This window comes from Nerophis lumbriciformis, linkage group LG20 (assembly GCF_033978685.3).
Source record: "Nerophis lumbriciformis linkage group LG20, RoL_Nlum_v2.1, whole genome shotgun sequence".
In the NCBI taxonomy this organism is placed as follows: domain Eukaryota; kingdom Metazoa; phylum Chordata; class Actinopteri; order Syngnathiformes; family Syngnathidae; genus Nerophis; species Nerophis lumbriciformis.
This window is the reverse complement of record NC_084567.2, coordinates 33,235,703-33,257,642: the sequence shown is the minus strand read 5'-3', so window position 1 is coordinate 33,257,642 and position 21,940 is coordinate 33,235,703. Positions and strand designations below refer to the sequence as shown.

General features: G+C 41.8%; 1 protein-coding gene across 1 annotated transcript in view; it reads left to right on the top strand.

The window, feature by feature from the left end:
• Nucleotides 1-5,817: 5,817 nt before the first annotated feature.
• Nucleotides 5,818-21,940, top strand: part of atp8b1 (ATPase phospholipid transporting 8B1) — a 93,250-nt gene continuing 77,127 nt past the window's right edge. Inside the window, exon 1 of the mRNA XM_061980835.2 lies at nt 5,818-5,979. The gene's annotated coding sequence lies outside the window, so the exon portion shown is untranslated. The remainder of the gene's footprint in view (nt 5,980-21,940) is intronic.

Below are 21,940 nucleotides of genomic sequence, written 5' to 3'. Positions count from 1 at the left end.
CGGCACTTTTATTGTGAAGACAGGAACTGTGCGGTCAGTCTTTAGGCTTTTGACGGGATGTACGGTTGAAACAAAAAAGGGTATTTTTTCCTTCACACTTTTGATTGATTGATTGGAACTTGTATTTGTAGATTGCACAGTACAGTACATATTCCGTACAATTGACCACTAAATGGTAACACCCCAATAAGTTTTTCAACTTGTTTAAGTCAGGTCATGTGACCACCTGGCTCTGTTTGATTGGTCCAACTTCACCGGTGACTGCATCTGATTGGTGGAACGGAGTGAACGTCACCAGTGACTGTATTTGTTGAAACACTATGGAGGTCTGTCTGACAGACCAAAACAAACAAAGCATGCATTAACAGATGGATAAAAATTAGTAGCGAGTAGCGAGCTGAATGTAGATAAAAGTAGCGGAGTAAAAGTAGTGTTTCTTCTCTATAAATATACTCAAGTAAAAGTAAAAGTATGTTGCATTAAAACTGCTCTTAGAAGTACAATTTATCCCAAAAGTTACTCAAGTAGATGTAACGGAGTAAATGTAGCGCGTTACTACCCACCTCTGGTTGTTACCCACATACGAAAAACGAGCAGCACTCTTTGAAACAGGCAATTATTTATCATCAGGCACCTGCAGCACACCACAACAGAAGAAGAAGAAAAAAAAAGATGGCAACGCCGGCAGCAAACGTGGTACGCGACAAACTAAAAAAGGGAATACTAAAGACCAGGGGAAAAAAAGGCCAGAAAAGTTCAGCGTGGACTCGTTTTTATGAGGTTGTAAATCAGGATGATAGTAATGCTGGCTACGTGATTTGCAAGAGCTGCGACGCTGTTTATGTCTACGACAGTCACAAAACCGGGACATCTAACATGGTGCATCACATTTGTGCAAAACCCCGAATCTCCACAAACACCCTGAGCATGAGCAGTTTCGTCCGCCGTGATCCCAGAAGAGTGCCACAGGATGTTAAAACAAGGCTTACAGATGCATGTGTGAACGCAGCTGCCTGCAGCAGTTTGAGTGGCGCGAGCGCGCTTGGAGGTTGCGCTCAGCGCGGCTCCCAGATGATTGCGCACTGGTGTGCGTCTGGGCCGTGACAGCGTGGCACGCATTGAATGTCTCTGCTGCATTGGATAAGTCTCCTTTCTTTAACAGGCAAAAGCTTTATAACCTCACTAATGCCTTGCATCGTCTGTATTAGATAAATAACAACGGGTGAGTGCGGGCGGGTGCGTTTTTGATAAAATGTTAGTTCGGGTGGATGGCGGATGGGTGATGACTTTTGTGATGCGGTTGCGGATGAAATAATTGCCTATCCGCGCATCTCTAACTCAACCTTTTTTGAGCCAAGGCACATTTTTTGCGAAGAAAAAATCCGGAGGCACACCACCGGCAGAAATCATTACAAATGAACCTCAGTTGACAGTAAAAAGTCGTTGTCGCAATTGTTGGATATGATTTTAAACCATAACCAAACATGCATCACTATAGCTCTTGTCTCAAAGTAGGTGTACTGTCACCACCTGTCACATCACGCTGTGACTTATTTGGAGTTTTTTGCTGTTTTCCTGTGTGAAGTGTTTTAGTTCTTGTCTTGCGCTCCTATTTTGGTGGCTTTTTCTCTTTTTGTGGTATTTTCCTGTAGCAGTTTCATGTCTTCCTTTGAGCGATATTTTCCGTATTTACTTTGTTTTAGCAATCAAGAATATTTCAGTTGTTTTCATCCTTCTTTGTGGGGACATTGTAGGATCCGTGCCCCCCTCTCCATACAGGAGAGGGGGGCACAAAAGAAAAGCTAACTTTTGCTGGTAGGGCATTCCAGCCCTAATAGAAAACACTCTAAAACAATCTGTTGCATCTTTGAAAGTAGATTACAATTTCAGAAAAAATATTTGACTATTATGATGTATTCTGACTATAATCATGAATATAGACTTAGACTTAGACAAACTTTATTGATCCACAAGGGATATTATGGGTCTACTGAAAATGTGAGCAAATCTGCTCGGTGAAAAGTATACATACAGGAATGTTAATATTTGGTTACATGTCCTTTGGCAAGTTTCACTGCAATAAGGCGCTTTTGGTAGCCACCCACAAGCTTCTGGTTGAATTTTTGACCACTCCTCTTGACAAAATTGGTGCAGTTCAGCTAAATTTGTTGGTCTTCTGACATGGACTTGTTTCTTCAGCATTGTCCACATGTTCTCAATGGGGTTTAAGCCAGGACATTGGGAAGGCCATTCTAAAACCTTAATTGTAGCCTGATTTAGCCATTCCTTTACCACTTTTGATGTGTGTTTGGGGTCATTGTCCTGTTGGAACACCCAACTGCGCCCAAGACCCAACCTCCGGGCTGATGATTTTAGGTTGTCCTGAAGAATTTGGAGGTAATCCTCCTTTTTCATTGTCCCGTTTACTCTCTGTAAAGCACCAGTCTCCATTGGCAGCAAAACAGGCCCAGAGCATAATAATACCACCACCATGCTTGACGGTAGGATGGTGTTCCTGGGATTAAAGGCCTCACTTTTTCTCCTACAAACATATTGCTGGGTATTGTGGCCAAACAGCTAAATTTGTGTTTCATCTGACCACAGAACTTTCCTCCAAAAGGTCTTATCTATGTCCATGTGATCAGTAGCAAACTTTAGACGAGCCTTAAGGTGTCGCTTCTGGAGCAAGGGCTTCCTTCTTGCATGGTAGATCTAAGTCCATGGTGATGCAAAACATGCTTGACTGTGGACACTGACACCTGTGTTCCAGCAGATTCCAATTCATTGCAGACCTGATTTTTGGTGGTTCTTATTGACTCTTGATCATCCTGACCAATTTTCTCTCAGCAGCAGGTGATAGCTTGCGTTTTCTTCCTGATCGTGGCAGTGACAAAACTGTGCCATGCACTTTATAATTACAAACAATTGCTCTTGGGAACTTAAGCTGCTTTGAAATGGCTCCAAGTGACTTTCCTGACTTGTTCAAGTCAATGATTCGTTTTTTTTCAGATCTGTGCTGAGTTCCTTTGACTTTCCCATCGTCGCGTTTGTAACCGAGTCTAATGGTTGCATCACATGAGCTCTATTTAAATGGGCTCAGAGAAGTCAACAGGTGCCGCCAGTCATAATCACTCAAATGAAGTTAAGAGGCCATGCCATGAAGCTAATTTGATTTGATTGTAACTTTTCTACATCACCAAAATTGATAATGTACGTTGCTGTATGTATACTTTTGACCCAGCAGATTTGGTCACATTTTCAGTAGACCCAGATTCGGTGACCACAGAAGATTCGTTCGCTGTCAAAAGTCGGGACCCAGGGTGGACCACTCATCTGTGCATCAGTTGGGGACGTCTCTGCGCTGCTGATCTGCCTCCGCTCAAGATGATCTCCTGCTGGCCCCACTATGGACTGGACTCCCACTATTATGTTAGATCCACTATGGACTGGACTCCCACAATATTATGCTAGATCCACTCGACGGCCATTGCACCGGTCGCCAGGGCGGTGGGGTCCCCACATCTGCGGTCCCCTCCAAGGTTTCTCATTGTCATCCCATTGGGTTGAGTTTTTCCTTGCCCTGTTGTGGGATCTCAGCCGAGGATGTCGTTGTGGCTTGTGCAGCCCTTTGAGACACTCGTCATTTAGGGCTATATAAGTCATACCTGCCAACCTTGAGACCTCCGATTTCGGGAGGTGGGGGGCGTGGTCGGGGTGTGGCGGGGGCGTGGTTGGGGGCGGGGCTAAGAGGGGAGGAGTATATTTACAGCTAGAATTCACCAAGTCAAGTATTTTATATATATATATATATATAAATAAAATAAATTCTTGAATTTCAGTGTTCATTTGTTTATACATATACACACACATAACACTCATCTACTCATTGTTGAGTTAAGGGTTGAATTGTCCATCCTTGTTCTATTCTCTGTCACTATTTTTCTAACCATGCTGAACACCCTTTCGCAGGTACCCAGAAAGGTTTCGAGTACCACCAAAAAAACTGAATCTCTGAAGACAGTATAAAAATCTGTGTTAAAGGTGTACAAATACTGTTTGTATAATAAGCATGTTATATTTTTACAAATGAGGGTTAAGAGTTCAGTACTAAAAAAAAAAAAAGAATCTGGCTTGAGTACAGTTTTTTAATTGAGCTGCTGCATGTTTTGGTTGGGTTGTTTATTTATTTTGAGTAACTTCTATACATTTCTAAAAGGGGAATAATGTAATAGAGTGATCTATGTTTGTCTGTTGCCATCTCCTGGTGAATGTTGGCTATAGCGTACTGGGGTTACTTTTTGGTTGGCCAACGATTTACGTGGAGTTGCGCACCTAACGTCACTCAGGTCCGCATGGAGCTGGAGGGGGCGTGGCTTTCAGCTCCGCCTGAATTTCGGGAGATTTTCGGGAGAAAATTTGTCCCGGGAGGTTTTCGGGAGAGGCGCTGAATTGCGGGAGTCTCCCGGAAAATCCGGGAGGGTTGGCAAGTATGATATAAGTGAACTTTGATTCATTGATTGATTGATTGACCCATAATAAATTAATAAAAGAACCAAACTTCATGATTGTTTTTTTGTGAACAACAAGTATGTGCTCCAATCACTATCACAAAAAAATACGAGTTGTTGAAATTATTGGAAACTCAAGACAGCCATGACATTATGTTCTTCACAAGTGTATGTAAACTTTTGACCATGACTGTTATATGTAATATTTATATGTTATATATACAGTATATAATATATATATCTCCGGGTTGGGGAGGAGACCTTGCCCCAAGTGGAGGAGTTCAAGTACCTAGGAGTCTTGTTCACGAGTGAGGGAAAAGTGGATCGTGAGATCGACAGGCGTATCGGTGCGGCATCTTCAGTAATGCGGACGCTGTATTGATCCGTTGTGGTGAAGAAGGAGCTGAGCCGGAAGGCAAAGCTCTCAATTTACCGGTCGAGCTACGTTCCCATCCTTACCTATGGTCATGAGCTTTGGGCTATGACCGAAAGGACAAGATCACGGGTACAAGCGGCCGAAATGAGTTTCCTCCGCCGGGTGGCGGGTCTCTCCCTTAGAGATAGGGTGAGAAGCTCTGCCATCCGGGGGCAGCTCAAAGTAAAGCCACTGCTCCTCCACATCGAGAGGAGCCAGATGAGGTGGTTCGGGCATCTGGTCAGGATGCCACCCGAACGCCTCCCTCGGGAGGTGTTTAGGGCACGTCCAACCGGTAGGAGGCCACGGGGAAGACCCAGGACACGTTGGGAAGACTATGTCTCCCGGCTGGCCTGGGAACGCCTCGGGATCTCCCGGGAGGAGCTGGACGAAGTGGCTGGGGAGAGGAAAGTCTGGGCTTCCCTGCTTAGGCTGCTGCCCCCGCGACCCGACCTCGGATAAGCGAAAGAAGATGGATGGATGGAATATATACTGATATATTATATTATATATATATAATATAATATATACAGTATATAACAAATCCCAATTACCATATACAATATTACAGTATATGTAACAGCTGCAGCAGAAAAACAAAAAACAAAAATACTTTTAAAGCAAAATCTCAAAATCATTGAAAAATATCTTGAATTGCATTTACATGGATTTTGCAATATCCTCCACCTCTACTAAACGCATGCCAGTATAAATTGTCGCTCAATCATTCGTTGGAATATTATTTTTTAATTATTTTCTCACGCTTTATTAACGTCATTCAAATAATAATCCACGAACGAGCGAGAAGGCTGCACGGTCCCTGAACGCAGCACCGCCTATGACGGGTGGAAGTGAGAACGTGTCAGACCGGTGCTGCAGGTTAGTGAGCGCCCAACAGGTGAGGCCGCAGGTGGGAGGAGGAAGGGCGGGGAGCCGTGGAGCTTCTTTACAAGCAGGAAGAAGAAGAAGAAGAAGAAGACGGAAACATGGTCGGACACTCGCCGAAAGTTGGATTCTTCCTCCTTTTTTAAACTCCTACTCTGCGCAGAAAACGTAGTAAGTACACTTCAATGTTATCTCGGATATTTAAACTTTAAAGCTTTTTTTGTTGTTGAATTGTTTGGTTTGAAGCATTTATTTTCCAAGGGAGTGTCTGAGCCTCACCTGAGCGACTCTTCCTGCTCGTAATTATTCACCTACTTTTGTGTTTCAATGTTTTTAACTGGGCTACAACTTTGTGCCAAGGTAAACAACGCCCTATCTTTTTTTTTTAATCACAGGCTAAAAATATCAAAACAACAAGAAAAATGTAAATACATTATTTTATTGATTTCACAATTTTGGGTTTCACAATCCTGTTTGTTCTAACAAACCGTCCCAAAGTTGGCCTTCTAGTGGGATAATAGCATCTTGACCACAGAGAGAACATTCTATAACCTTCCAAGCAAGGGTGTCCAAAGTGCGGCCCGTTGCCATTTTGGGCGTGCAGCTCATTTTTTATTGGCCCTGGACATGTCCCAAAAATTTAAAGAGGTACCCATCCATCCATTTTTTACAGCTTGTCCCTTTTTGGGGTCGCTGGAGCCTATCTCAACTGCATTCGGGCGGTAGTATTTGGTATTATTAATGCTGTCAACTTATTACGTTTTTTAGACTTAGAGACTTCCTTTTATTGTCATTCAAATTTGAATATTACAGCACATATAAGAACAAAATTTTGTTGCATTAGCTCGTTGTAGTGCAGGATAAAAGAGCAATAAGGTGCAGATATAAATAAATAGATTACTGTACAGATAAATATATTGACCTTTTGCATATGCATCCACGTTTATGGCCAATGTTATCCAAATGTCAGGACCTCCACTTGCACTTGTGAGGACTGAAGTGTCCACAGCAGGGGTCGGCAACCTTTACCAGTCAAAGAGCCATTTCGACCAGTTTCACAAATTAAAGAAAACAATGGGAGCCACAAAAATCTTTTGAAATTTAAAATGAAATAACACTGCATACAAAGTTTTTTTTTTTGCTTTGTGCTATGTATAATCCAGACACGCGGCCCACACCTTAATATGAAAATTGAATGTCAGTGCGGCCCGCGGGTTTTATATGAATGGCGCTTGACAGCGCCATACTTGTCAACCCTCCCTGATTTTTCTGGCAAACCACAAATTTCAAGGCAACTATTCTCTCGAACGTTCCGTGATGGTACAGCATTTAGCGCCTATTACAACCAGCGTGCCGGTCCAGACACACGTTGTATGGGGTTTCTGCTTGCTCACGTAAGCGACAGCAAGGCATACTTGCTCAACAACCACACAGGTTACACTGACGGTGGCGGTATAAAAAACTTTAACACTCTTACTAATAATGCGTCACACTGTGAACCCACACCAAACAAGAATGACAAACACATTTCGGGAGAACATCTGCACCATAACACAACATAAACACAACAGAACAAATACCCAGAATCCCATGCAGCCCTGACTCTTCCGGGCTACATTATACACCCCCGCTACCAAACCCCGCCCACCTCAACCGACACACTGAGGGGGGGAGGGGGGTTGATGTGTGAGGGAGCAAGGTTGGGGTGGGGGCGGGGTTTGGTGGTAGCAGGGGTGTATAATTTAGCCCGGAAGAGTCAGCAACATATGGTGCAGATGTTCTCCCGAAATGTGTTTGTCATTCTTGTTTGGTTTTGGTTCAAAGTGTGGCGCATTATTAGTAAGAGTGTTAAAGTTGTTTTATATGGCCACCGTCAGTGTAACCTGTGTGGCTGTTGACCAAGTATGCCTTGCTGTCTTTTACATGTGCAAGCAGAAGATGCATACAACAAGAGGCTGTGCTGGCACGCTGTTTGTACAGATTGTAGAGGGGGCCAAAAGCTGTACTTTCATGGCACGCCCTTATAATTATTGTTAGGGTGAAATTCGGAGAATATTAATCCCGGGAGTTTTCTGCGAGAGGCACTGAAATCCGAAAGTCTCCCGGGAAAATCGGGAGGGTCGGCAAGTATGCAGCTGAGCCGCATCAGAGTGATCAAAGAGCCACATGCGGCTCCGGAGCCGCGGGTTGCAGACCCCTGGTCCACAGGTATGTTATAGTGTCTTTATATTCCAGCGAGTTAATCCGTTTTTTGGGAGGAATTGAGGGGATTATTATGATGCGTTCAAGAGTATTACGGCCTGAGGGAAGAAGCTGTTACAGAAGCTGGAGGTTCTGCTACAGAGGCTGCGGAACCTCTTTCTAGAGGTTGAGGCTGTCAAATTATTACGTTTTTTAATCAGATGAATCACTCTTCTGAATTTGGATTATTTGTGATTAATCACAGGTACACGTACAACATTTAAAATCTTTTAGTGTCGTTTTTTTCGGAATATAAGGCGCACTTAAATCCTTTCATTTTCCTCAAAAATCGACATTGCGCCTTTATAACCCAATCATCTAATGCTGTGGTTCCCAACCTTTTTGTAACTACGGACCGGTCAATGGTTGAAAATTTGTCCCAGGGACGGGGGGATATGGTATTTTTTAAAATTGTATTTATTATTTTTTTTGTCATAGAAAAATACAATCATGTGTAATTACGGACTATATCCCTGCAGACTGTATTGATCTATATTGATATATAATGTAGGAACCAGAAATATTAATAACAGAAAGAAACAACCCTTTTGTGCGAATGAGTGTGAATGAGTGTAAATGAGGGAGGGAGGTTTTTTGGGTTGGTGCACTAATTGTAAGTGTATCTTGTGTTTTTTTTATGTTGATTTAATAAATTTTTTTAATTTTTAATTTTTAATTTTTAATTTCTTGTGCGGCCCGGTACCAATCGATCCACGGACCGGTACCGGGCCGCGGCCCGGTGGTTGGGGACCACTGATCTAATGTACGGAATAATTCTGGTTGTGCTTACCGACCTCGAAGCAATTTTATTTGGTACATGGTGTGATGGCAGCACTGTGGACAGGGGTTAGTGCGTGTGCCTCACAATACAAAGGTCCTGGGTTCCATCCAGGGCTCGGCATCTTCCTGTGTTTTATTGGCCCTGGACATGTCCCAAAAATGTAATGAGGTATGTTTCATATTATTAGTGCTGTCAAATTATTACGTTTTTTAATCAGATTCATCACGCTTCTGAATTTGGATTATTTGTGATTAATCACAGGTACGCATACAATATTTAACACCTTTACTATAGTTTTTTTCGGACTATAAGGCGCACTTAAATATCCTTTTCATTTTCTCAAAAATCGACAGTACGCCTTATAATCCGATCATCTAATGTACGGAATAATTGTGGTTGTGCTTACCGACCTCGAAGCAATTTTATTTGGTACATGGTGTGATGGCAGCACGGTGGAACAGGGGTTAGTGTGTGTGCCTCACAATACGAAGGTTCTGGGTTCCATCCAGGGCTTGGGATCGTCTTGTGTTTTTATTGGCCCTGGACATGTCCCAAAAATGTAATGAGGTATGTTACATATTAGTGCTGTCAAATTATTACGTTTTTTAATCAGATTTATCACGCTTCTGAATTTGGATTATTTGTGATTAATCACAGGTACACACACAATATTTAACACCTTTTACTATCGTTTTTTTCGGACTATAAGGCGCACTTAAAAATCCTTTTAATTTTCTAAAAAATCGACAGTACGCCTTATAATCCGATCATCTAATGTACGGAATCATTCTGGTTGTGCTTACCGACCACGAAGCAATTTTATTTGGTACATGGTGTGATGGCAGCACGGTGGTACAGGGGTTAGTGTGTGTGCCTCACAATACGAAGGTCCTGGGTTCCATCCAGGGCTCGGGATCTTCCTGTGTTTTTATTGGCCTTGGACATGTCCCAAAAATGTAATGAGGTATGTTACATATTATTAGTGCTGTCAAATTATTAAGTTTTTTAATCAGATTTATCACGCTTCTGAATTTGGATTATTTGTGATTAATCACAGGTACACACACAATATTTAACACCTTTACTATCGTTTTTTTCGGACTATAAGGCGCACTTAAAAATCCTTTTCATTTTCTCAAAAATCGACAGTACGCCTTATAATCCGATCATCTAATGTACGGAATAATTCTGGTTGTGCTTACCGACCTCGAAGCAATTTTATTTGGTACATGGTGTGATGGCAGCACGGTGGTACAGGGGTTAGTGTGTGTGCCTCACAATACGAAGGTCCTGGGTTCCATCCAGGGCTCGGGATCTTCCTGTGTTTTTATTGGCCCTGGACGTGTCCCAAAAATTTAATGAGGTAATTTACATATCATTAGTGCTGTCAAATTATTATTATTTGGATTATTTTTTATTAATCACAGGTATTCATCACAGATAAATTGGTACAACACAGACCTCGGCAAAATACTGCCTGGGGGCCGCATGCGGCCCGTTGAGCTTTTCAATGAGGCCCGCCGGACATTCCCAAATAATTTTTTTAGATCTTTAAGATGGAAACTGTAGCTGCCATTATGATGTGCAGTGATGTTTTTAAATTACCGTAAGTCTTGAACTATACAAAGTATTTCAATGGTTGGAATCTGCGCTTTTGCATGATATACTAGTTACTAGGGCTGCGAATCTTTGGGTGTCCCACGATTCGATTCAATATCGATTCTTGGGGTCACGATTCGATTATAAATCGATTCTTTTCGATTCAACGCGATTCTCGATTCAAAAACGATATTTTTCCGATTCTATACAATTCTCTATTCATTCAATACATAGGATTTCAGCAGGATCTACCCCAGTCTGCTGACATGCAAGCAGAGTAGTAGATTTTTGTAAAAAGCTTTTATAATTGTAAAGGACAATGTTTTATCAACTGATTGCAATAATGTAAATTTGGTTTAACTATTAAATGAACCAAAAATATGACTTATTTTATCTTTGTGGAAAATATTGGACACAGTGTGTTGTCAAGCTTATGAGATGCGATGCAAGTGTAAGCCACTGTGACACTATTGTTATTTTTTTAATTTTTTTTTTATAATTGTCTAATGATAATGTCAATGAGGGATTTTTAATCACTGCTATGTTGAAATTGTTACTAATATTGATACTGTTGTTGATAATATTCATTTTTGTTTCACTACTTTTGGATCGTTTTGTGTCGTGTTTGTGTCTCCTCTCAATTGCTCTGTTTATTGCTGTTCTGAGTGTCGCTGGGTCGGGTTTGGTTTTGGAACTGGATTGCATTGTTATGGTATTGCTGTGTATTGTTTTGTTGGATTGATTAATAAAAAATAAAAAAAATCGATTGTTGAAAAATGAGAATCGTTACTGAATCGTACAACGTGATAATGGCGATTTGAATTCGAATCGATTTTTTCCCACACCCCTACTAGTTACTATGGTAATCTAAGTCACAGCAGCTCAGACGAGGCACCAAGTAGTGTGGGTGGGGAGCGGTTCCACAGAGTGTCAGCCTGAAATGCGAAGTCAGGGACAGACGCGCAAGGAGATTTTTACAGCGAAGTTCTAAAGCTTAGTGATATATCAGATATATATTATCAGTGGGGATTTTTTTGTTTACCTTTAGCATTCATATTTCGCTGTTTGTTGGATTTTTGTTGCGTTTCGCTTGATTGTAAAATATGTCGATCGAGAGGGGGTGTGACGTTCATATGTTGTCAATATTCAGTGTTTTATCGTTCATAGTTAATATTGTAAATCTCAAATTCTTTATTTTCATGTACATTCTGGGTGTCTCATTCAGTTTTAATTTTTTAAGGCTGTCAGTCATAACGTTTCTAGCATTCAATGAGACATTATTGTGAGGTTTTGTATTAGTGTTCCTAAAAATCAGATATACCGGCCCCCAGACAAATTATTTTCTCTAAATTTAGCCCCCCCCATGTCAAAATAATTGCCCAGGCCTGGCTTAGCATATAATGATGTATACTGATTTGGTTTTAGCATTTTTCATGTACAAAATGTATCAAAGTCGTCTTTCATTGTTCATTATGTGTCCCTCAGTGGAAACCTTTGTACACCCTGCTCTAATGTATCAAAGATTTGACATATTAACGTGTAGTAGATTGGGTTGTTAAACAATGTATTATTGTGGTTGTATTTTGCATAAGACTAAGGTGTAATCATAGGATTTGTGTTATCAATTGAAACTTAATTATATAGCACTTTTTATATTTTTACACTAGTTTTAAAGGAAGGAAAGAAAGAAAACGCACTGACACGCACACCACCATTAAGTTACACAACACAAAACTAATTATAGTGTACCTGTCACAAATTGTTTGAAACTTCCAAATGTTTTAAAACTTTCCTCTAAGACATCTGATAATCCAACCAAACCCCAAATTAGAACTGTATTCCATCTGATAGTTACATAAAGGGTATGCTCACACTAGTCCTATGTTATGTTTGCCTTTAGTGAGTGCACTGATCAGCGCTTAAGCACTGCACACTTACCCTCCTCTGGCATGATTAGAAGAGGGGAGACAGGGCACGGCATGATTGCGCAGGCACATACAGAATGTTTGCTCTTCGCATGACAGAAATAAAACACAAAGATTAAAAAAAAATACTCAAGTTAAACCCACAGCACGCTCTCACAAATACAAATCCCAAAACCAGTGAAGTTGGCACGTTGTGTAAATGGTAAATAAAAACAGAATACAAAGATTTGCAAATCCTTTTCAACCTATATTCAATTGAATAGACTGCAAAGACAAATAACCTAATGTTCGAACTGGTAAACTTTGTCTTTTTTTACAAATATTAGCTCAGTACAATTAAACATTGCTACCCACAGGTAACCGATGCCAAAGTATATAAGACTTATAGCCACAGGCTAATTTGCAACCCTTGTCCCTGGTTACGCTTTTTTTTAAAAAGTTGAGAAAAGTGTAAAACACATACAAAAGGATTAAGACAAGTACAAAAATAGAAACACATTGAAAATAATTGGCCCCAATTTGTCCACATTACATCCAGTTGGAATTTGATGCCTGCAACATGTTTCCAAAAAGCTGGCACAAGTAGCAAAAAAAGACTTAGAAAGTTGAGGAATGCTCATGAAACACTTATTTTACCAGCGAGTGGTTAAAGCGGCGGGGAAAATTACAAGGACGATACTCCCAGAGATGAGTGCCATGTACACAATTCGCTGCCTAAAGCGAGTACACAACATCCTGAAGGACAGATACCACACAGCACATGGCCTCTTCAACTTGCTACCCTCTGGAAGGAGGTATAGATCGATTCGCGTCAGGACCACCAGAATGTCTCACAGTCTGTATCCCCAGGCTGTGAGACTGCTAAATGAACAGCCTGCCCCTTTGCTGCCCCAGACCATCTTATTACCTCACTCTTCACCACCTCAATAATTGTGCTCTGGACATTGCATTGCTGCAACATCAACGTAACACCCATCAGACATCTGACTGTTCCCACCCCCACGTCCCTCTATTCGCCATCTTCCTGACAATGCTAAAATGCTAAAATGTAAACTATTGTCACATCAATGCAGTTTCTATGCTGCTGGACAAAGCTCAAACAAAATCTCGTTGTTCATGTATGACTTAAGTGTTATTATGACAATGACAATAAAGGAATTGATTGATTGATTGATTGATTTGGAACATCCCACAGGTGAACAGGCTTTTTGGGAACAGGTGGGTGCCATGATTGGGTATAAAAGCAGCTTCCATGAAAGGCTCAGTCATTCACAAACAAGGATGGGTCACCACTTTGTGAACAAATGCGTGAGCAAATTGTCGAACAGTTCAAGAACAACATTTTTCAACGAGATATTGCAAGGAATTTAGGGATTTCACCATCTACAGTCCGTAATATCATCAAAAGGTTTAGAGAATCTGGAGAAATCACTGCACGTAAGCGGCAATGCCTGTGACCTTCAATTTCTCAGGCGGTACTGCATCAAAAAGCACATGAAACATAAATGCTCAGCGTTAGCTTAGGCCAGCAGAGCCCACGATATATACCCCTTGAAGGATTTCAATCGATCAGGAGTTGGACTGAACCACTTGCTTCCCAGAATCTACCCATCCATTTCCTACCGCTTGTCCTTCTCGGGCTCGCTGGGGTGCTGGAGCCTATCCCAGCTGCGCTTGGGCGCAAGGCGGGGTACACCCTGGACAAGCCGCCACCTCATTGCAGGGCCATCACAGATAGACAGACAACGTTCACACTCACATCCAGAATGCTGACCAAAAATATCCATCCAACTTTGTTGCAACGAATACTTGCACAGAACAATGTGCACCATGTTCTTGCTTAGAATTAAGATTCTCCAAGACAATTTTAATTGGCTGTGTTCATTTTAAGCTACGTTCATGCTGCGTTGTGGGATGTTCAATTCAGATTTTTTGGTCAAATCCCATCTTTTTAGTGGCCGTTCACATTATATTAAAAAAAATAGATTTCTAATGTGAATGCAATCTGACCCGCATGCGGACATGACGTTGCACACACTGCAGTGTTTACGGAAGTAAAAATGGCTTCAGCTATAGTCGCTCTCAGTACTGACACATTTGTTGCAATTTCAAGGATTTTGTACAAATAATTAGATTTCTAATATGAATGCAGTCTGACCCACGTGCGGACATGACGTTATGACGTTGCATGGACTGCAGCGTTTACGGAAGTAAAAATGGCTTCAGCTATAGTTGGTCTTAGTACTGACACGTTTGTGGCAATTTCAAGGATTTTGTGTCAACATTTTCTGAACCAAATTATTGCGTGTAGACGATTAAGAAGGAAGAGGACAAGTATTTTGGCCCACGCAGTTTTATGGGATATTTTGCTTCGATGTCTTATTTTTACCTGTTTTCTGCTGCGTTGTCAACAATTTTTCCCGTAACCGTCTATATGGCTTTTTGATGACGCTCTGGTCGGATGAATGCGGCTTGAGCGTGGGAGCGTTCACATTGAGGAGACATCACATATACAGTACAGGCCAAAAGTTTGGACACACCTTCTCATTCAATGCGTTTTCTTTATTTTCATGACTATTTACATTGTAGATTGTAACTAAAGGCATCAAAACTATGAATGAATACGTGGAGTTATTTACTTAACAACAAAAAGGTGAAATAACTGAAAACATGTTTTATATTCTTCAAAATAACCACCCTTTGCTCTGATTACTGCTTTGCACACTCTTGGCATTCTCTCGATGAGCTTCAAGAGGTAGTGAAGTGAAGTGAATTATATTTATATAGCGCTTTTTCTGTAGTGACTCAAAGCGCCTTTACATAGTGAAACCCAATATCTAAGTTACATTTAAACCAGTGTGGGTTGCACTGGGAGCAGGTGGGTAAAGTGTCTTGCCCAACGACACAACGGCAGTAACTAGGATGGCGGATGCAGGGATCGAACCTGCAACCCTCAAGGTAGTCACCTGAAATGGTTTTCACTTCACAGGTGTGCTTGAAGCTCATCGAGAGAATGCCAAGAGTGTGCAAAGCAGTAATCAGAGCATAACATAACTCCACATGTGTTCATTCATAGTTTTGATGCCTTCAGTGACAATCTACAATGTAAATAGTCATGTAAATAAAGAAAACACATTGAATGAGGAGAAGGTGTGTCCAAACTTTTGGCCTGTACTGTATATCTGATTTATAGCCACATACAAAAGAGACCTGGGTCGCATATGAAACATTCTGAATTGCACTGTTCCCACGGATGTGAAAAAAATCAGAAACAGGTCTCCTACGGACAAAAAAAAATCAGATTTGGCCTGCATTGTGAACAAGGCCTAAGTCATTATTAATGTTTTTAGACTCCTCATTTTCTAGGGCCTGGGATGAGGTGGCGACTTGTCCAGGGTGTACCCCGCCTTTCGCCCGGATGCAGCTGAGATAGGCTCCAGCGACCCCAAAAAGGGACAAGCGGTAGAAACTGGATGGATGGATTTTCTAGGGCCTTGTTCACACTGCATGTCGATTACGATTTTTTTTCCTATATGTGACCTGTATCAGATTATTTTCCATGTTAATGTGAATAGTAAAATTCTAAATTTTTCAAATCTGACCCAGGTATGTGAATATAAATCTGATATGTAAGTTAAAGTTAAAATACCAATGATTGTCACACACACACGAGGTGTGGAGAATGTATTCTCTGCATTTGACCCATCACCCTTGTTCACCCCCTGGGAGGTGAGGGGATCAGTGGGCAGCAGCGGTGCCGCGCCCGGGAATTATTTTGGTGTTTTAACCCCCAATTCCAACCTTTGATGCTGAGTGCCAAGCAGGGAGGTAATGGGTCCCATTTTTATAGTCTTTGGTATGACTCTGCCGGGTATCCAATACGACTGCAGTCTGAACAATCGAGTCGCGTTTCAACCATCATCATTCTTTGCCAAAAATACATAGGCTCAAAATAAATAGTTGACAAATGAGCAGGTAAGAAGTGAAAATAATGTTTTAGGAACTCGTGTCAATGTTCCATCATTCCTGTCTCTGACTGCTGGCCCACATGCTCTTCAGGGCAGACTAACAACTGCGAAAGCCAAAATGCTTGCCCTGTTCCTTCTTAATCTTCTAATAATTTGGTTAAGAAAATGTTAACTTTGATTGCAAAAATGACACAAATGCGCCAGGACTAAGACCTACTAGAATTGGAGCCATGTTTACTTCCGTAAAGCACGTGTGGCGTCATGCGTCATATCCGCATGCGGGTAAGTTTGCGTTCACATTAGACTTCGCATGTCTTTTTGTAGTCTGAACAACTACATAAAAAGATTACATTCGACAAAAATATTAGGAGTGGACATCCTACCCTGCAGTGTGAACGTAGCCTTGTTCTGCTTTAAAGAAACCTTTTTTTCCCCCTTTCTTCATGGTAGGTCCTGGAAGGACAATTGAGAGAGGACTTTTTTTCTAACAGAAATTAATAGAAAGCCTAAAGAAAGTTAAAAAACAAAGTCATTTAATTAATGTGATCATTTATTTTGCAAACTGATGAATAATGCCTCGCATGCATTTATAAACGTGCGTACAAAACCTTGTAGAAAATGTTTTGGCACAAAGTTTTTGATCTGTAATAAATGGTTGTAGGTCTCCAAGCACTTTTTTTTTTTTTCATAGATGAGACCTAGTGCTGTGTTATATGATAAACTGTATCATGGAATTTACATAAAAATGTTTTATCGTACAATATAATTCTCTATTGTCTTATAGTAATTTTAAAGGGGAACATTATCACCAGATCTATGTAAGCGTCAATACCGGTATATACCTTGATGTTGCAGAAAAAAGACCATTTTTTTTTTTTTAACCGATTTCCGAACTCTAAATGGGTGAATTTTGTCGAATTAAACGCCTTTCTAATATTCGCTCATCGGGAAGCAATCCGCCATTTTCTCAAACACCGAGTCAAATCAGCTCTGTTATTTTCTGTTTTTTCGACTGTTTTCCGTACCTTGGAGACATCATGCCTCGTCGGTGTGTTGTCGGAGGGTGTAACAACACGAACAGGGACGGATTCAAGTTGCACCAGTGGCCCAAAGATGCGAAAGTGGCAAGAAATTGGACGTCTGTTCCGCACACTTTACCCACGAAAGCTATGCTACGACAGAGATGGCAAGAATGTGTGGATATCTTGCGACACTCGAAGCAGATGCATTTCCAACGATAAAGTCAAAGAAATCTGCCGCCAGACCCCCATTGAATCTGCCGGAGTGTGTGAGCAATTCAGGGACAAAGGACCTCGGTAGCACGGCAAGCAATGGCGGCAGTTTGTTCCCGCAGACAAGCGAGCTAAACCCCCTGGATGTCTTGGCTCACACCATCCCTTAAACTGGACGGATCAGTTTTCAGGAAAAGAGCGCGGATGAGGGTATGTCTACAGAATATATTAATTGATGAAAATTGGGCTGTCTGCACTCTCAAAGTGCATGTTGTTGCCAAATGTATTTCATATGCTGTAAACCTAGTTCATAGTTGTTAGTTTCCTTTAATGCCAAACAAACACATACCAATCGTTGGTTTGAAGGCGATCGCTGAATTAGTCCTCGCTTTCTCCCGTGTCGCTGGCTGTCGTGTCGTTTTCGTCGGTTTCGCTTGCATACTGTTCAAACCGATATGGCTCAATAGCTTCAGTTTCTTCTTCAATTTCGTTTTCGCTACCTGCCTCCACACTACAACCATCCGTTTCAATACATTCGTAATCTGTTGAATCGCTTAAGCCGCTGAAATCCGAGTCTGAATCCGATCTAATGTCGCTATAGCTTGCTGTTCTTTCCGCCATGTTTGTTTGTGTTGGCTTCACTATGTGACGTCACAGGAAAATGGACGGGTGGTTAAAATCAGGCACTTTGAAGCTTTTTTTAGGGATATTGCGTGATGGGTAAAATTTTGAAAAAAACTTCGAAAAATATAATAAGCCACTGGGAACTGATTTTTAATGGTTTTAACCATTCTGAAATTGTGATAATGTTCCCCTTTAACCAACAAAACCCAAAGAGGAATTGTTGCACTTCTTTGGTTTGAATGAAAAAAGTCTTAGACACTGACCGAAAGGTAATCTGCAAGATATGCCGCAGAAAAGTCACTGCTAGCAAATTTAAGACATCAATTATTTTCTATCACGAGAAGACATGACTTGACAGTGCAAAGACAGTGTTAAAATACAACAAATTAACCAACGATACCTGAAAAACACACCAAACGAGGCTCAAAGTTGTTGTTCAAAGGCACCGTCTTCTATGACAAACAGTCCCACAGACAGAGCAATTACGCACAAATGCCATCTCTAAATTCATGTGTACACATGATCCTAGTATACGCTCTCAAAAAGAAGGCCGAGCACTACAAAATACTTTATTGTTTTTTATTCGTATTTTATTTTTTGTCCGTATCACACATAACCAATGAGACCCCAGGACATTGTAGCCTACCGGTACTTGACCTGGCTGGCGAGGCTCGTGTTGGCCATCAGTGCAGCAAGAGTAAAATGGCTCATTAAGTTCAATAATTTAGATATTAGATTGCATGCTCGTGTGAAATTTCTTTTCTGAATTTTGATTTTTTTTTTGTGTAGACTAACAGGTCAGCGACCTGTCCACAAATGTTTTTCCACTGCACAGAAACTCTGGTACAAAGTCATCCCAGAAGAGCGGCTGTATTGTTGTTATATCTGCAATGACTTCTAGTTTCACTAACAGCTACCCATAATGGTCAGATGTCCCAATTTGTCCGCCGTCCCTTTTATCAGGTGTTACATTCCGATGTAAACCTCACACAATCGCCAGTGTTTACTTTAAAAACATTATCTTTTAAATAGTTTTTGACTGGCAGCGAAATCTTTACTTGTTGAACCTCATTAATGTTGAAAGACGGAGGAGCGGTTTCTTAACTCTAAAACAGCCCGGCCCAACCTGCCTCTCTGTTTACCTTAAACAAGCAATGGACTCAAGTTGTGATTTGGAAAATACTCACTGGGTCCTTATGGAAACCGCTGACCTTCTAATGGTAAATACAGGCTGGTTTCACTCGTGTAGATCATGAGGCAAACGGAGAAAAGATGTTAGGAAACAATTATTCATTTCAAATTGTTGAATTAATGTAATGTGTATATACACTTTGGATTAACAAGTGATTTTCAAACAGGTTTTTAGCTACTGTGGTTTCTTAACTGCCCTATTGTGTAATCAGAATCCCAAAACAAAAATAAACCAATACAATCACCACACATTTCACAAATAAATAAAAGAACTTGAAATAGAATGATTGAACACATCCATTCATCCAGCTTCTTCCGCTTATCGGAGGTCGGGTCGTGGGTAAGCCCAGACTTCCCTCTCCCCAGCCATTTCGTCCAGCTCCTCCCGGGGGATCCCGAAGCGTTCAAAGCCGGGAGACATAGTCTTTCCAGATGGTCCTGACCAGATGCCCGAACCACCTCATCTGGCTCTCGATATACTTTGAGCTCCTCCCAAATGGACCACTGCAGACGCCGCACCAATCCGCCTGTTGATCTCACGATCCACTCTTCCCTCACTCGTGAGCAAGACTTCGAGGTACTTGAACTCCTCCATTTGGGGCAAGATCTCCTCCCGAACCCGGAGATGGCACTCCACCCTTTTCAGGGCAAGAACCATGGACTTGGACTTGGAGGTGCTGATTCTCCTGACCAGATGCCCGAACCACCTCATCTACCTCTCGATATAGAGGAGCAGCGGCTTTACTTTGAGCTCCTCCCAAAAGGACCGATGCAGGGTCCGCGTCACTGCAGACGCCGCACCAATCCGCCTGTCGATCTCACGATCCACTCTTCCCTCACTCGTGAGCAAGACTTCGAGGTACTTGAACCCCTCCATTTGGGGCAAGATCTCCTCCCGAACCCGGAGATAGCACTCCACCCTTTTCAGGGCGAGAACCATGGATTTGGACTTGGAGGTGCTGATTCTCCTGACCAGATGCCCGAACCACCTCATCTAGCTCTCGATATAGAGGAGCAGCGGCTTTACTTTGAGCTCGTCCCAAATGGACCAATGCAGGGTCCGTATCACTGCAGACGCCGCACCAATCCGCCTGTCGATCTCACGATCCACTCTTCCCTCACTCGTGAACAAGACTCTGTGGTACTTGAACTCCTCCATTTGGGGCAAGATCTCCTCTCGAACCCGGAGATGGCACTCCACCCTTTTCAGGGCGAGAACCATGGACTCGGACTTGGAGGTGCTGATTCTCATCCCAGTCGCTTCACACTCTAAGAGATGAAGATCCTGGCCAGATGAAGCCATCAAGACCACATCCTCTGCAAAAAGCAGATACCTAATCCTACAGCCACCAAACCAGATCCCCTCAACGCCCTGACTGCGCCTAGACATTCTGTCCATAAAAGTTATGAACAGAATTGGTGACAAAGAGTAGCCCTGGCGGAGTCCAACCTTCACTGGAAATGGATCCAACTTACTGCCGGCAATGCGGACCAAGCTCTGACACCGATCATACAGACAGCGGACCGCCATAATCAGAGGGTCCGATACCCCATACTCTCTGAGCACTCCCCACAGGACTTCCCGAGGGACACGGTCGAAGGCCTTCTCCAAGTCCACAAAGCACATGTAGACTGGTTGGGCAAACTCCAATGCACCCTCAAGGACCCTGCTTGATTGAACACCGTGTTTTTCAAAACATGACCCATGAATACAGTATTCGTGCGAAACTGATGGCTTTTAATTATACGGTGTTGAAGACATTCGGTGCTAAATGGATTACACTGTCCAATTGCAACCAGTAGAGGCGCTGTTACTTTTGAGTCACGTAGTTTAAGACCTGAAGAAGAATAGCAACATTACTATGGGATGTTAAACCATTGTACGTCCAAGGTAGAGATGTAATTACAATATTAATTATTGTGACCAAATTTATCACGGTTATCGTTATCATAGTATTGTTGAAAGTGCTCAAAAAGTACTTATCCACACACTGAAATATTTTTATTTATTTAAAAAAAAATCATAAATGTAAGCACAGCCTGTAGGTTCAGTGTGCACATTTGAGTAGCGTAGCTGCTCAGAGAGTTATAGTATAGCTAGTTAGCGATTAGCGGCGCTAGATGTTAGCTGCTAGAGCAGACCGGGACAAATTAAGGCTAATTAATTTGCCTTGTTTTAATGAATTGAGCTTTTCAATGAGGCCCGCCGGATATTCCCAAATACTTTTTTTTAGATCTTTAAGATTGAAACTGTAGTGATATTATGATGTGCGGTGATGTTTTCAAATTACCGTAAGTCTTGAACTATACAAAGTATTTCAATGGTTGGAATCTGCTCTTTTGCATGATACACTAGTTACTATGGTAATCTAAGTCACAGCAACTCAGACGAGGCATCAAGCAGTGTGGGTGGGGAGCCTTTCCACAGAGCGGCCAGTCTGACATTTTGTTTCTCTAAATTTGGCCCCCGAGTCAAAATAATTGCCCAGGCTGTGCTAGAGCAATAAGGACGCTAGCTTGACGATATTTTTTAATTTGAAATGGTAATACTAACTGTTAGGAGTTTTCACC